Source organism: Anneissia japonica, unplaced genomic scaffold, assembly GCF_011630105.1.
Source record: "Anneissia japonica isolate Jap-2015-1 unplaced genomic scaffold, ASM1163010v1 scaffold6792_len961167_cov158, whole genome shotgun sequence".
In the NCBI taxonomy this organism is placed as follows: Eukaryota; Metazoa; Echinodermata; class Crinoidea; order Comatulida; family Comatulidae; genus Anneissia; species Anneissia japonica.
This window is the reverse complement of record NW_022701523.1, coordinates 180,365-192,551: the sequence shown is the minus strand read 5'-3', so window position 1 is coordinate 192,551 and position 12,187 is coordinate 180,365. Positions and strand designations below refer to the sequence as shown.

General features: G+C 34.2%; 1 protein-coding gene across 1 annotated transcript in view; it reads left to right on the top strand.

Moving 5' to 3' along the window:
- The first annotated feature begins 4,861 nt into the window (after nucleotides 1–4,861).
- LOC117103580 overlaps nucleotides 4,862–12,187 on the top strand; it is a 17,628-nt gene continuing 10,302 nt past the window's right edge. The window contains exons 1-5 of the mRNA XM_033244163.1: nucleotides 4,862–5,011; nucleotides 5,270–5,340; nucleotides 6,062–6,095; nucleotides 6,875–6,945; nucleotides 7,667–7,700. The gene's annotated coding sequence lies outside the window, so the exon portion shown is untranslated. The remainder of the gene's footprint in view (nucleotides 5,012–5,269; nucleotides 5,341–6,061; nucleotides 6,096–6,874; nucleotides 6,946–7,666; nucleotides 7,701–12,187) is intronic.

The window sequence follows — 12,187 nt, the reverse complement described above, 5'->3', positions numbered from 1 at the left end:
CGGACCATGAAGACCCTTCGGACCAAAGGTACGCACCCCTTGCTTTCGTGTCAAGTTTAGCTAATCAACAGATGAATTGATTAGCCCTAGGGCCATAGGCGTAGATCCCAGGGGATGGGGGATATATCCCCCCAATATTTGACAAGGGCGATGGTCCATTGTATCACCCCCACCCCCAATATTTTGATTATGTATGGGATAAAATGGAGCTTTACACACTTCAAAAGACTGTCACAGAATAATTTGCACTGTCTTGTGCACTTACAAAGATGAAAATTAGCATAATGTATTAATGTTGATAACAAAATTATTTTAACTGGTATGGTACCAATCTAAGCTCTTCTTTCCTTAGATGTCAGATGTGCTTGCAAAGAGAGCCACATTTCACATTGAAGGGTGTGTACGACATCAGTAATGTTACGGTATGTCAATTCCAAAAGAATGTTTAAGGTTATACCGGTTGATGAGAAATTTATTGATTAGGCCTATAATAGCAAATTGCATCAATTTATTTTGCAAAAACAAGGTTTCCAGCTTCAGAGGGGGGCACATCCCCTGTCCGCACAAGGGCACACATTGGCGCTAACACCAGGCGCGTAACAGGGGTCTTGGGTCAGAGTGGGTACGGTATTTATTTATTTTATTTTTTTAATTTTGTATTTCAACCATCTTTAAAGAGGGTAACCCTTCTAATTTAACCCATTAGGTTAACTGACATTCAGGGGCCCTCTTTAATAAAATTAAAGAACAGTACAAACAACATCATCACAACATAATAGTAATAATAATAATAATAATAATAATAATAATAATAATAATAATAATAACAATAACAATAACAATAACAATAACAATAACAATAACAATAACAATAACGAGACAGTATTTGTTGTTTGTGTCCTATATTTACATGAACATAATCATAGCACAACACAACTTCAGTTCGCCATGTTACTTTCTTTATTCCCCTTGCTCAATCCTCACATGTCATAGAGGGCGGTAAACAGAATATTGTAAAGATGAGGTGTGGTATTATTGCCTAACAACAACTCTCTGGTTAGTCCTTTAGTTGCTGAGGTAATCATTAATACGAGATAGCCCCGGAGTACCTTTTTGAATTCTGGTAATGGTATTAAGCGAGATGTCACTCTGCTACCTGATAATGGATAACGCCGTAACAACGGTACCATTTTACAATCCCATCCGAGGTGCTGATGGACTGACTGCACCTGGGAAAATATCGAAATGAGGCATCTGCATGTAGGCTAGGTTCCTAACAAACCCGTGTGTAGTAACTAGACCGGGCCTAGACCTAGATTTACAGTAAGCACAGAGACTGTCTGCCCGATGTTGGACCAGGGAGTTTCCCCTGGACATTTTCCCCCTGGGCACTACCCCTGGCACTTTCCCAATTTTACCCACAGGAATTTTACCTTGGGAATTTAACCCTCAGGAATATTACCCCCGCCGGGCATCCCTGGGCAATTTTCCCCTTGTAATTACCCCCGGGCAATTATCCCCGGGCAATTAACCCCGGGAAAAATTCCCCTGGGCAAAATTCCCCTGGGCAAAATTCCACAGGGCAAAATATCCCCGGGCAAAATTCCCCCGGGCAAAATATCCCTGGGCAAAATACCCCCGGGCTAAATACCCCCGGCTAAATTCCCCCGGGCTAAATTTCCCCGGGCTGAATTTCTCCGGGCTAAATTCCCCCGGCATTTTTTTCCCGGGCATTTTTTCCCGGGCATTTTTACCCCCGGGCATTTACCCCGTGGCATTTCCCCGTGACATTTTACCCTGTGAAAATCCCCTGGACTTTTTTCCCCAGGAAAATTTTCCCCAGGCTTTGACCACTTGCTTTTACATCTTCTCATGTAATTTCAGGTATACATTGTAATTCATAATACATTTTAAGTTTTTATTTTTCTTAATTTTGGTTAGTATGTACATTAGTCAATGCAAAGATAGCAGGACTTAAGCCTGAATTGGTAAGAACTAATTTTTGCCCAGGCTCATTGTTCATATTTTATGCAGATTTAAGTCTAAAATGTTCTTATTTTTACACACTTGTCAAACATAAAAAATTATTATTTTACAGCTCAGTATATTACTGTATTTTAGGGTATTACTCATGCAACTTACTATTTATTAATGGATTAATTTAACCCCTTGCTTTTTATGTTTGTACATCTATCATAATCCATGTCTTCAATAGCGTTATCGTAGCTTAATGACAAAAATAACAATAATAATAACCCAGGCTTACTGTGGAAATGTTATCTATAATCAGTCCTCGCAACAGATTACCCGACCAATGGGGACTTCATATTACAGTACTCTGTTATCCTACACATAAGCCACTTTCGGACAGAGCTACGGTACATTACCGCAATATTGCCAGAATCTTCTCTATGATTAAGTCAGAGCTAAACGCAATATTGGGGTTGCGCGGTGTTCTATCTTGAACCTAGTAATATTACCGTAATGTTACAGTTATGGTGTGTTCTGGCGTGTGTCTGAAAGCAGATCACATTTCCGCAATATTACTCGTTAGGTGAGACTTTTTATACATTGTTTACCGAACCCTTCCCTTCCCCCAATAATGATGATTTTGATTAAAAATAAAATTTTATCTGATATCCAAAAAAGATATTTCTTCCTTAATTAGGTCTATATTAAAAATTTACGTGTTATCCGTTCTCTAAAATGTACTTGTTGCAGCATGTACCATACCGTATGTGCAGTACATAGAAAACACATAACATTATGTACTGCACATACAAAAGGTACAGTAACGTCAAGGAAATTTGTCTAGACTTACAAGTTAAGATTTCCTGATTAGCACAATTTTCTAATAGAAACATTAACATTAAAAAGACGCTTTAGTCTGTAATTCTGCAGGTTCCATACAGAAAGGCGTTATCTTACAGCAATATATTTGGTTGGTATAAATGCTTTATGCTGATAATGGTATACAGAGCCTCTGTCTGAAAATGGCTATACAGTTGAACTTGCCTAAGTCAAATCCAAAATGCCATTGAAAAATTGTTCGAGGACCCCTATGGAAACAAGCTCATAGAGCTTATAGGGTTATCCTCTTGCACTCATTTTTGTATGTTGTTTTTGTACTTGTTTGTTGTGATTTTATAATGAGGGCAATAAATAATAAACAAACAAACAAACAAACTTAGATAAAATTTGACTTACAGATTGTTAATTAAGGGAAAACACAACAATTTAGCATGTACAATACAACTGTACGTTCGACTTAGAAATTATTCAAGTTAGGCAAGTTTAACTGTAGTCCCACCTGACGCAATGACAGTGGATGTTGAAAGTACCGGTAGTTATTTTTAGAGTATTATTTTATAGCACTATTATTATTTATTTGTTATTTAATAACAAATATGAATGATAATTATTAACACTTTTTTCTCTTGCACTGTAGCAGATGACAAAAGCCCAGTCTATTTTAGGCTTCATTGAAGCAGGGTAAGTTAATTAACAACAGTCCTACTCTATGTGAATTAATAATAATAATAATAATAATAATAATAATAATAATAATAATAATAATAATAATAATAAATCAGACATTTTGCCGCTTTACTGTGTCGGTTGCTGGTTTAAGTAGGTGTACGTGTACCCCTATGAATGATAGAAGAAAAACATTTTGCCTGTTTTCTGTAGTTAAGTTGACAATTAATGTATATTTTAAGGGGCTGGAGATATAGATTTGTCAGTTGCTTCACCTCTTCTGCTGCTTTAATAAATGTATATTTTAAGGGACTGGAGATATGCACTGCATTTTTTTTTTTTACAATACCCCCCCCCAATCCCCCCCCCCCCCCCCTTGCTATGGAAAAACTTCATTTAGCCTGCAGACAATCACCAACTATCTCCACATTCCGAAAAAATCTCTTAATGACATTTAGAAATCAATAGTTGTTACTGTTCACCCTTAATACTATTGTTATTTTTGTTATGATCACTATACTATAATTATTATCCTTATTTCTGTGATCATTATTATTGCTATTATTATTATTATTATTATTATTGCTATTATTATTATTATATTCTTTTTTTATTACTGGATTTCTATTGTTCTTATACTATTTCTTTTTTGATGTTGTTTTTATGTCCTTGCTTCTTGTTTACAGTGTTATTGTTGTTTTTATTGCTATGTTTCGGTAGTTGACACTTGTACAGGGAATAACTACCATCTCATGTAGGAAAAATAACATAATAAATTATAAAAAAATTAAGCGCCAAATCTTAGAGGGTCATCCATCCATCGCCACTGTGTCCTCTACCTAGGTGGCTCGAAGAACAAGGAACTGCACATATGCTGAATAACTGTAGAAAGTTTGTTATTTTGTTCAGCCGAAGACCAGATGAGGATTTCTATACAAAGTGATTAATACCAATTATTGTGTATTTTTAAATCTTTATTGCATGCTATTTTTAACTTGAACTGTTGGCACTGTGTTTATTATATTAGTCTTATATGAGTCTATATATATTCTACAGCAAAGATATGTTTGCATCATCTGATAAGGAAGAGGAAGTGGATGAGGAGGAGGGAGAGGAGGAGGAAGAAGAATATGAGGAAGAAAAATATGAGGAAGAGGAAGAAGAATATGAGGAAGAGAAAGAAGAATATGAGGAAGAGGAAGAAGAATATGAGGAAGAGGAAGAATATGAGGAAGAGGAAGAAGAATATGAGGAAGAGGAAGAAGAATATGAGGAAGAGGAAGAAGAATATGAGGAAGAGGAAGAAGAATATGAGGAAGAGGAAGAAGAATATGAGGAAGAGGAAGAAGAATATGAGGAAGAGAAAGAAGAATATGAGGAAGAGGAAGAAGAATATGAGGAAGAGGAAGAGAAAGAAGAATATGAGGAAGAGAAAGAAGAATATGAGGAAGAGGAAGAAGAATATGATGAAGAAAAAGAAAAGTATGAGGAAGAGAAAGAGATAGAAGAGCATGGGGAGGAAGTTAAGACAAAGGTAAGAGTTGACTGCTGAGTTACACTTGACCATTTATTCTATTTGAAATGGGTTGGTCATGTGTGGTTACATGCACTTTTTTTATGCCTTTTCATTTTTTCTGTATATAGTAATAATAAAATTTTAATTAATTTGTTTACATTTTCATATAGTACTTAAGTTTGAATTTTGATCAATAAAATTTATTTTCTTTAAAAAAAATAACTATAATAGACACGAAAGCTAAACTTTATGTAATTCTATTCATTTTCTGGATAGGTATGCCCATTTTTTTGGAGGAAGGAACCGTGCCTCTCTACAGACTTTATAAAAGAACATCAAAAACAAAAGTAAGTAGGATTAATTTTTGATTGATAAAATTAATTTAGAATCCATAATTATAAACGAACTTGTAGTAAAGCAAATATATTACAATCAGTGGATACCGAAACAAATTACACTACCAGCATAAGGCCTAAAAAAATGTTTGTTTACCCTCCAGCGCCCGCTCCTATCTCACTGAAAAATAGGGGTAGCGTTAAAAAAATTTTTTTTTTTTTTTTTTCGATTTTTTGTTCACAAATTTAAAAAAGTGATCTCTATTTTTTTCCATTTTGTGCAATGAAAGTTGTCTAAATATGGTGTCATGATGTATTATAAGGTATCGCCATTCTAGGCCTAAATTCATTACAAAATATTGATTATGGGTTATTTTTATTAGATGAATACCATTTGAAAAAACAGTGAGACAGGATTATTTGCAAGCATTTTGATTAATGTGTTAATTTTGGTGACAGGAGAAAAAAAAATTAAAAAAAATATATATTTTTTTGCTTTCGTTTTTTTTTGCACTAAAGGACAAACTTTTTTTTTTAGGCCTAATAGAAATTCTATGTCTGATCTATTTTTTTTTTGTTTTGTATTGTTCTTGGTTTTGGCTACTGCTGAATGTTTCATATCCATATGATAAAATTATGTTTTATCAACAATACAACAATTTGAGCATATCAAATTGACTTTACACAAATGGTGTTTCTATTATTATATTTCTTTTGATTTGTATTCATTTAGGAACCAGGTTTTTCAAAAGAAAGGACAAAGAAAGGTAAACACGTTATATCATCATTGCGGACTTATAAAATCCGCATACGCCTTAAAACTGAAAGAAAATGCATACTTTTGGAGTCCGTACTGAGCCCCAAAAATCCGCAATGAAAATATAACGTGTTGGTAATGAAACTTCAAATATATTCTATCACAAACATGAATCAGGTAAGTCATTAAATTTGAATAAAAGATGGATCTCTACAAATTAATGAATTATTAATTTTCTCTGATTTACAGATGTTTTACTACAAAAATCTGGAAACCAGTCAATTTATTGGCCTATTTAAAATTATCCCCAAAGGAGCGAAGCTCTGGGAAGACTATGGTTTTCACTTGTGTTGTTATTCATGTTGTTGCTGTTTACAGTGTTGTCACTGTCAGAGTTGTTGGTCATGTTTTTGTTACAACAATAACAAAGTTTGGGAAGAGAAGTATGAGAGGAAGAGAGTATGAGGAAGAGAAAGAGAAAGAGAAAGAAGAGCATGAGGAGGAAAAAGGGGAGGAAGTTAAGATGACAAGGGTAAGAGTTGACTGCTGAGTTACACTTGACCATTTATTCTATTTGAAATGGGTTGGTCATGTGTGGTTACATGCACTTTTTTATGCCTTTTCATTTTTTCTGTATATAGTAATAATAACATTTTTATTTATTTGTTTACATTTTCATATAGAACTTAAGTTTGAATTTTGATCAGTAACATTTATTTTCTTTAAAAAAAATAGCTATAATAGACACGAAAGCTAAACTTTAGGTAATTCTATTCATTTTCTGGATAGGTATGCCCATTTTTTTGGAGGAAGGAACCGTGCCTCTCTACAGACTTTATAAAAGAACATCAAAAACAAAAGTAAGTAGGATTAATTTTTGATTGATAAAATTAATTTAGCATCCATAATTATAAACGAACTTGTAGTAAAGCAAATATATTGCAATCAGTGGATACCGAAACAAATTACACTACAGCATAAGGCCTAAAAAAATGTTTTTTTACCCTCCAGAGCCCGCTCCTATCTCACTGAAAAATAGGGGTGGCATTTTAAAAAAAAGTTTCTTTTTTCGAATTTTTGTTCACAAATTTAAGAAAGTGATCTCTATTTTTTTCCATTTTGCGCATGAAAGTTGTCTAAATATGGTGTCATGATGCATTATAAGGTATCGCCATTCTAGGCCTAAATTCATTACAAAATATGGGTTTTTTTTGTTAGATGAATACCCTTTGAGAAAACAAATAGTGAGACAGGATTAGTTGCAAGCATTTTGATTTTAGTATGTTAATTTTGGTGACAGGAGAAAAAAAACTAAAACTAAAAAAAAAAATTTTTTTTTACATTCGTTTTTTTAGCACTAAAGGACAAACTTTTTTTTTAGGCCTAATAGAAATTCTATGTCTGATCTATTTTGTTTTTTTTTTGTTTTGTATTGTTCTTGGTTTTGGCTACTGCTGGATGTTTCATATCCATATGATAAAATTATGTTTTATCAACAATACAACAATTTGAGCATATCAAATTGACTTTAAACAAATTGTGTTTCTATTATTATATTTCTTTTGATTTGTATTCATTTAGGAACCAGGTTTTTCAAAAGAAAAGACGAAGAAAGGTAATAAAACTTCAAATATATTCTGTCCTATCACAAACATGAAGCAAGTAAGTCATTGAATTTGAATAAAAGATGGATCTATACAAATTAATGAATTACAGTATTAATTTTCTCTGATTTACAGATATTTTACTACAAAAATTTGGAAACCAGTCAATTTATTGGCCTATATAAAATTATCCCCAAAGGAGCAAAGCTCTGGGGAGACTATGGTTTTCACCTGTGTTGTTATTCATGTTGTTGTTTACAGTGTTGTCACTGTCAGAGTTGTTGGTCATTTTTTGTTACAAAAATAACAAAGTCGATTGGTTTCAAACAAATGCAAGTAGTAATAAAACTGAGCCATTGGGCATATTCGACTGGTTTATTTCGTTGAGTATTATTTTCACTCGACTGGTTCGTAAAATAGACTTCGTTGACAATGAAAATTAACGTAAACCAGAGTGTGTTAATCAGCGTTAAATTATCAATGTGACTGAAACAAACATGGCTGATTGGCGAGTTTAGAAATGACACTTGCGTTAATAAAATTTAGTTTAAATTTCAGAAAAATAAGAATTATAATATTTACCCGCATGAAGTCAAAAAATAATTTTAGAATTGAAAAATCTTGATTACGTGTATCGTGGTAACATGCAGCCATTTTTTTTGGGGGGGGGAGGTAATATTACAAGTATTCATTCGACTGGTCGTCTTCCTTAAGTACGTGTTTACTGCTGCGCAGGTGGGCGTGGTTTAAAGAAGGACGACCAGTCGAATACGGCAATTGTTTTTGATATGTGTGTGAATGCTAACTGTTCATTTGCATATTTAATAATTTTCTATCAGGAATAATAATAATAATAATAATAATAATTATAATAATCATTTATAATGCGCCAATTTAAAAAATGATCAAGGGCGCAACTTACTTTTAGAGTTTGTTAAATAAATATGTTTCTAAATTAACTTTAAATGAATCTAAAGTAGTTGAATCTTTAACAAAGGAAGGGAGTTCATTCAGAGAAGGAAAATGTGTGTTGGCCATATGTCTTCGTTTGGAATTTTGGGATGGTAAGCAGTGGCGGCTCTAGGATATATTTTCTGGGGGGAACCAGGTTTTTCAAAAGTACCAGTATAATATAGGATTGGATTTGGATTTCTTCAGTTTGAATCACACCAAGGATAACCCACGAAAGTTCCAATACTTACTTGCAGTGAGGTCCTCTGGTGGTGAATTGGGCAGTACACCAGGAGACAATGCCCCTCTCTTTTCCCACAAGTGTTCTGCGTTCTTTAATGTGCACATTGGCTGCACGGTACCAATGGCTTAAATGTCTCATCTGAAAGATGGTGATCTTTTTTTAAAATTGTACTTCAGCCCTTCAGCTGAAACACAAGGAGAGCAGTGATGAGAATTGTACCGACTGCTATTTCTGGGAATCTAGGCTGTGGCACCGAGACCTCTGACAATTAGTGCCCAAAATTGTTTACTAAAACGTAATGCAATAATAGCATATTGACTACTATTGTATATTTTCAGAAAATATTTCAGCCGTTGCAAATCTCTTTCCTATTGTTCCTTCTGCCTTTATTCTCTCACATTTTTGCGTTTATCTTAATTTTTCATAATTTTAAACACTCGTATATATAGTCACTTGCTTAGGTCCTAGTCTAGGCTAGACCTTGGCTATGCATATTACTATATTATTTAAATACAATTTTAATAGATAAGACTAGTTTAACAAGGACATAGTATTTCATACTTAAACAGTACTTTAAATTTAAATGTAAATATAATAACATTAACGAATAAATAACAATGATTTTTAACGTGTACAAAGTATCACTACGACAATAATAAGATTAATAAATTTCAATCTTATAATCAATTTTATATAGCCGGAGTTAGTATTGATCTAGGCTACTATGGCTAACGACAGGTATGCTGTCTCCAATATAAAGGCTTTTTCTATGAATGGAATGACCTGTACGAAACACAAGCTCCTGTAGACCACACCCATCGTTACGATTGTAATTTTGCGGGAAATATCCTCAAGATAGCTTCTCTTTCTTATGCAATTGGGTGGTTCTAGAAATTTTTTTTTCCAGTCAATAATTATCATTTATCCAGTATCATGTGCTACCATATTATTATTATTTTTAATTTCTTCTTGTAACTAAATAATATCACAGTACTATCATTATTTATTTTTCTTTAAATTATCATGTGTGTATTATGAATTGTAAATTGTAACCTAAGGGGTTTTTTAGGATGCTGATTCCAAAAATTGCAGGAACCACGACGGTACTTCAAACCTTCCCGCCAAAAATGTGGAAAAACAAAATGGCCGCCAAAAAACACTTTTTTTGCATTAAAATATGACCTCCAGTGCTCCAATTACAATGATTTTGGTGTCTAGACTTATGTTTATTAGGTCAAGGAATCCAATAGAACATATATGACAATCCATAATCTATATTGTAATGGTCAAAATTTAAAAGAAAAACCTCATTTTTGGACTCATAATTTTTTTTTAGGGGGGAAGGGATGGTGAAGAAGTAGGGGGAGGAAATATACTGTACTGCATGTTCCTACTTTATTTGACAAAAGTCAAAAAAAGAAAAACACATAGGCCTAATCCTAATATGTACAGATCAAAATTTTACCCAATAAGAATCCAGCTTAAGAATGCATTGGGCAAACTTTTATCCAATCTGAATCATTAGAATACTACAAGTCACTGATACACAACAACACTTGGCAACAGGAAAGAGGAACTACACAGGTTTGTGAAAGTTGAACTAACTAATGAGTTGTAAAGCTAAATAATTTTCACTGATTTCTGAGCCTTAGGGTAAGGGTTTACTCAAGTGATGTATAGAGTCTAGCTAGCCTATCTATGCCTAAGGTCTAGGCCTGTGCCCATTCCCAAGAGGGCACAGCCCTAGGTCACAACATACTGTAGGCTGTAGGGATAGTCACAGACATAGGTCTAATTGAAGTCTTATTTATATGTATAGTCAATTAAAGAACATTTTTTCTTTCTTTATTGATACTAATTGTGCTAGGTTATGACTAACTAAGTTAGGCCTACAATTCAGCCTAGGCCATGAGTCTAGATACAGTATAGGCATATTGACATTATTACTGCCTAAATCTTGTGTCCCTGACTTCTGATTTATTTAGATAGGATATAATTACTGGCATATTATGTTATGTTTATGTTTTTATCTGATTTCAGAAATGAGTGGTATAGTAAAGATCATATGATAATCCACCATGTCAAAAAAACTGAGGCTGGCCTCTCAGACATGGCCTGTACCAGTTAACCTTACAAACTGGGACATTTGTGTCAAGAACCTGGTGGAACTCTCATAAATCCATCAGCAACAGGTTATATGTCATTAGCAAAAGCAAAAAGTCTATCTTCCTTTCACGAACTAAATGATATGCCACTGAGCATAAATGTATCAAGGCTTGATGATGGTGATGGCATAGAGAAAACGCTGTTTGCACACAAAGCTAAGTGGCATAAATCTTGTTACGTTATGTGCAATGCAACAAAATTGGAAAGAGCCAGAAAGCGACATGAAACAGGTTGTCAACAATTCGCTCCATTACCAAATAAGCAGCATCTTTGCAGTAAAAGTACTCAAGCATGCCCTACGACAAAAGAAAAGGTAAATCGACCGGTTTGCTTTTCTGCGATTTAGCTACTGGAGATTTTCACAAAGCCGAGACGTTATCTCTTGATGCCCGTATCAGTAAAATCGCTACAGACCTCCGAGACACCAAGTTCTTGGCCAAATTATCAGCTGGAGATATGGTCGCTATTGATGCTGTATATCATTTCAAGTGCTTGACATCATTCTATAACAAACAGCACTAAACAGAGAAAGTGTCACAGAATTAACCCACAGTCACTTGCACTTGCGCAAGTGTTATCTTATATTGAGCAATATGGTCACCTGGTGAATCATGTTTTCAAACTCGCTGATTTAAAGGCATTGTATTGTGAGAGCTTACACCAATTTGGTGGTGATACAACTGAATACATTCATTCCACCAGACTTGCAGAGAAACAACAACAACAACATATACCAAATCTTGAAGCTCATACAAGCAAGTCTGGCACAGTACTGTCATTTACGGGAGGCATTGGTGATGCCCGGCTAGACAGGGACGTATTCAGGGGGGGAGCCGTGGGAGCCGCGGCTCCCCCCCTTTGTACACAGTGTTAAAATTTTAAAGCTTATTCTTGAGCCAATACAAATTCTTTCCTGGGATCACTCAAAATGAATACTTCTAAACATGAAAATATGCATCAGTACACGTTATACATAGGCATAATAGAACACATAGGCCTAAGCGTGATTAAAAATCTTAAATCCATAAATCTCAGGCCAGGTCTTTTAAGATAGAAATGCGATACTGTGGTTCAATTTCGATTTTATCCTTTTGCAAGTTTCTTTAAATGTTTGTTTAATAATACTACTACTAATAG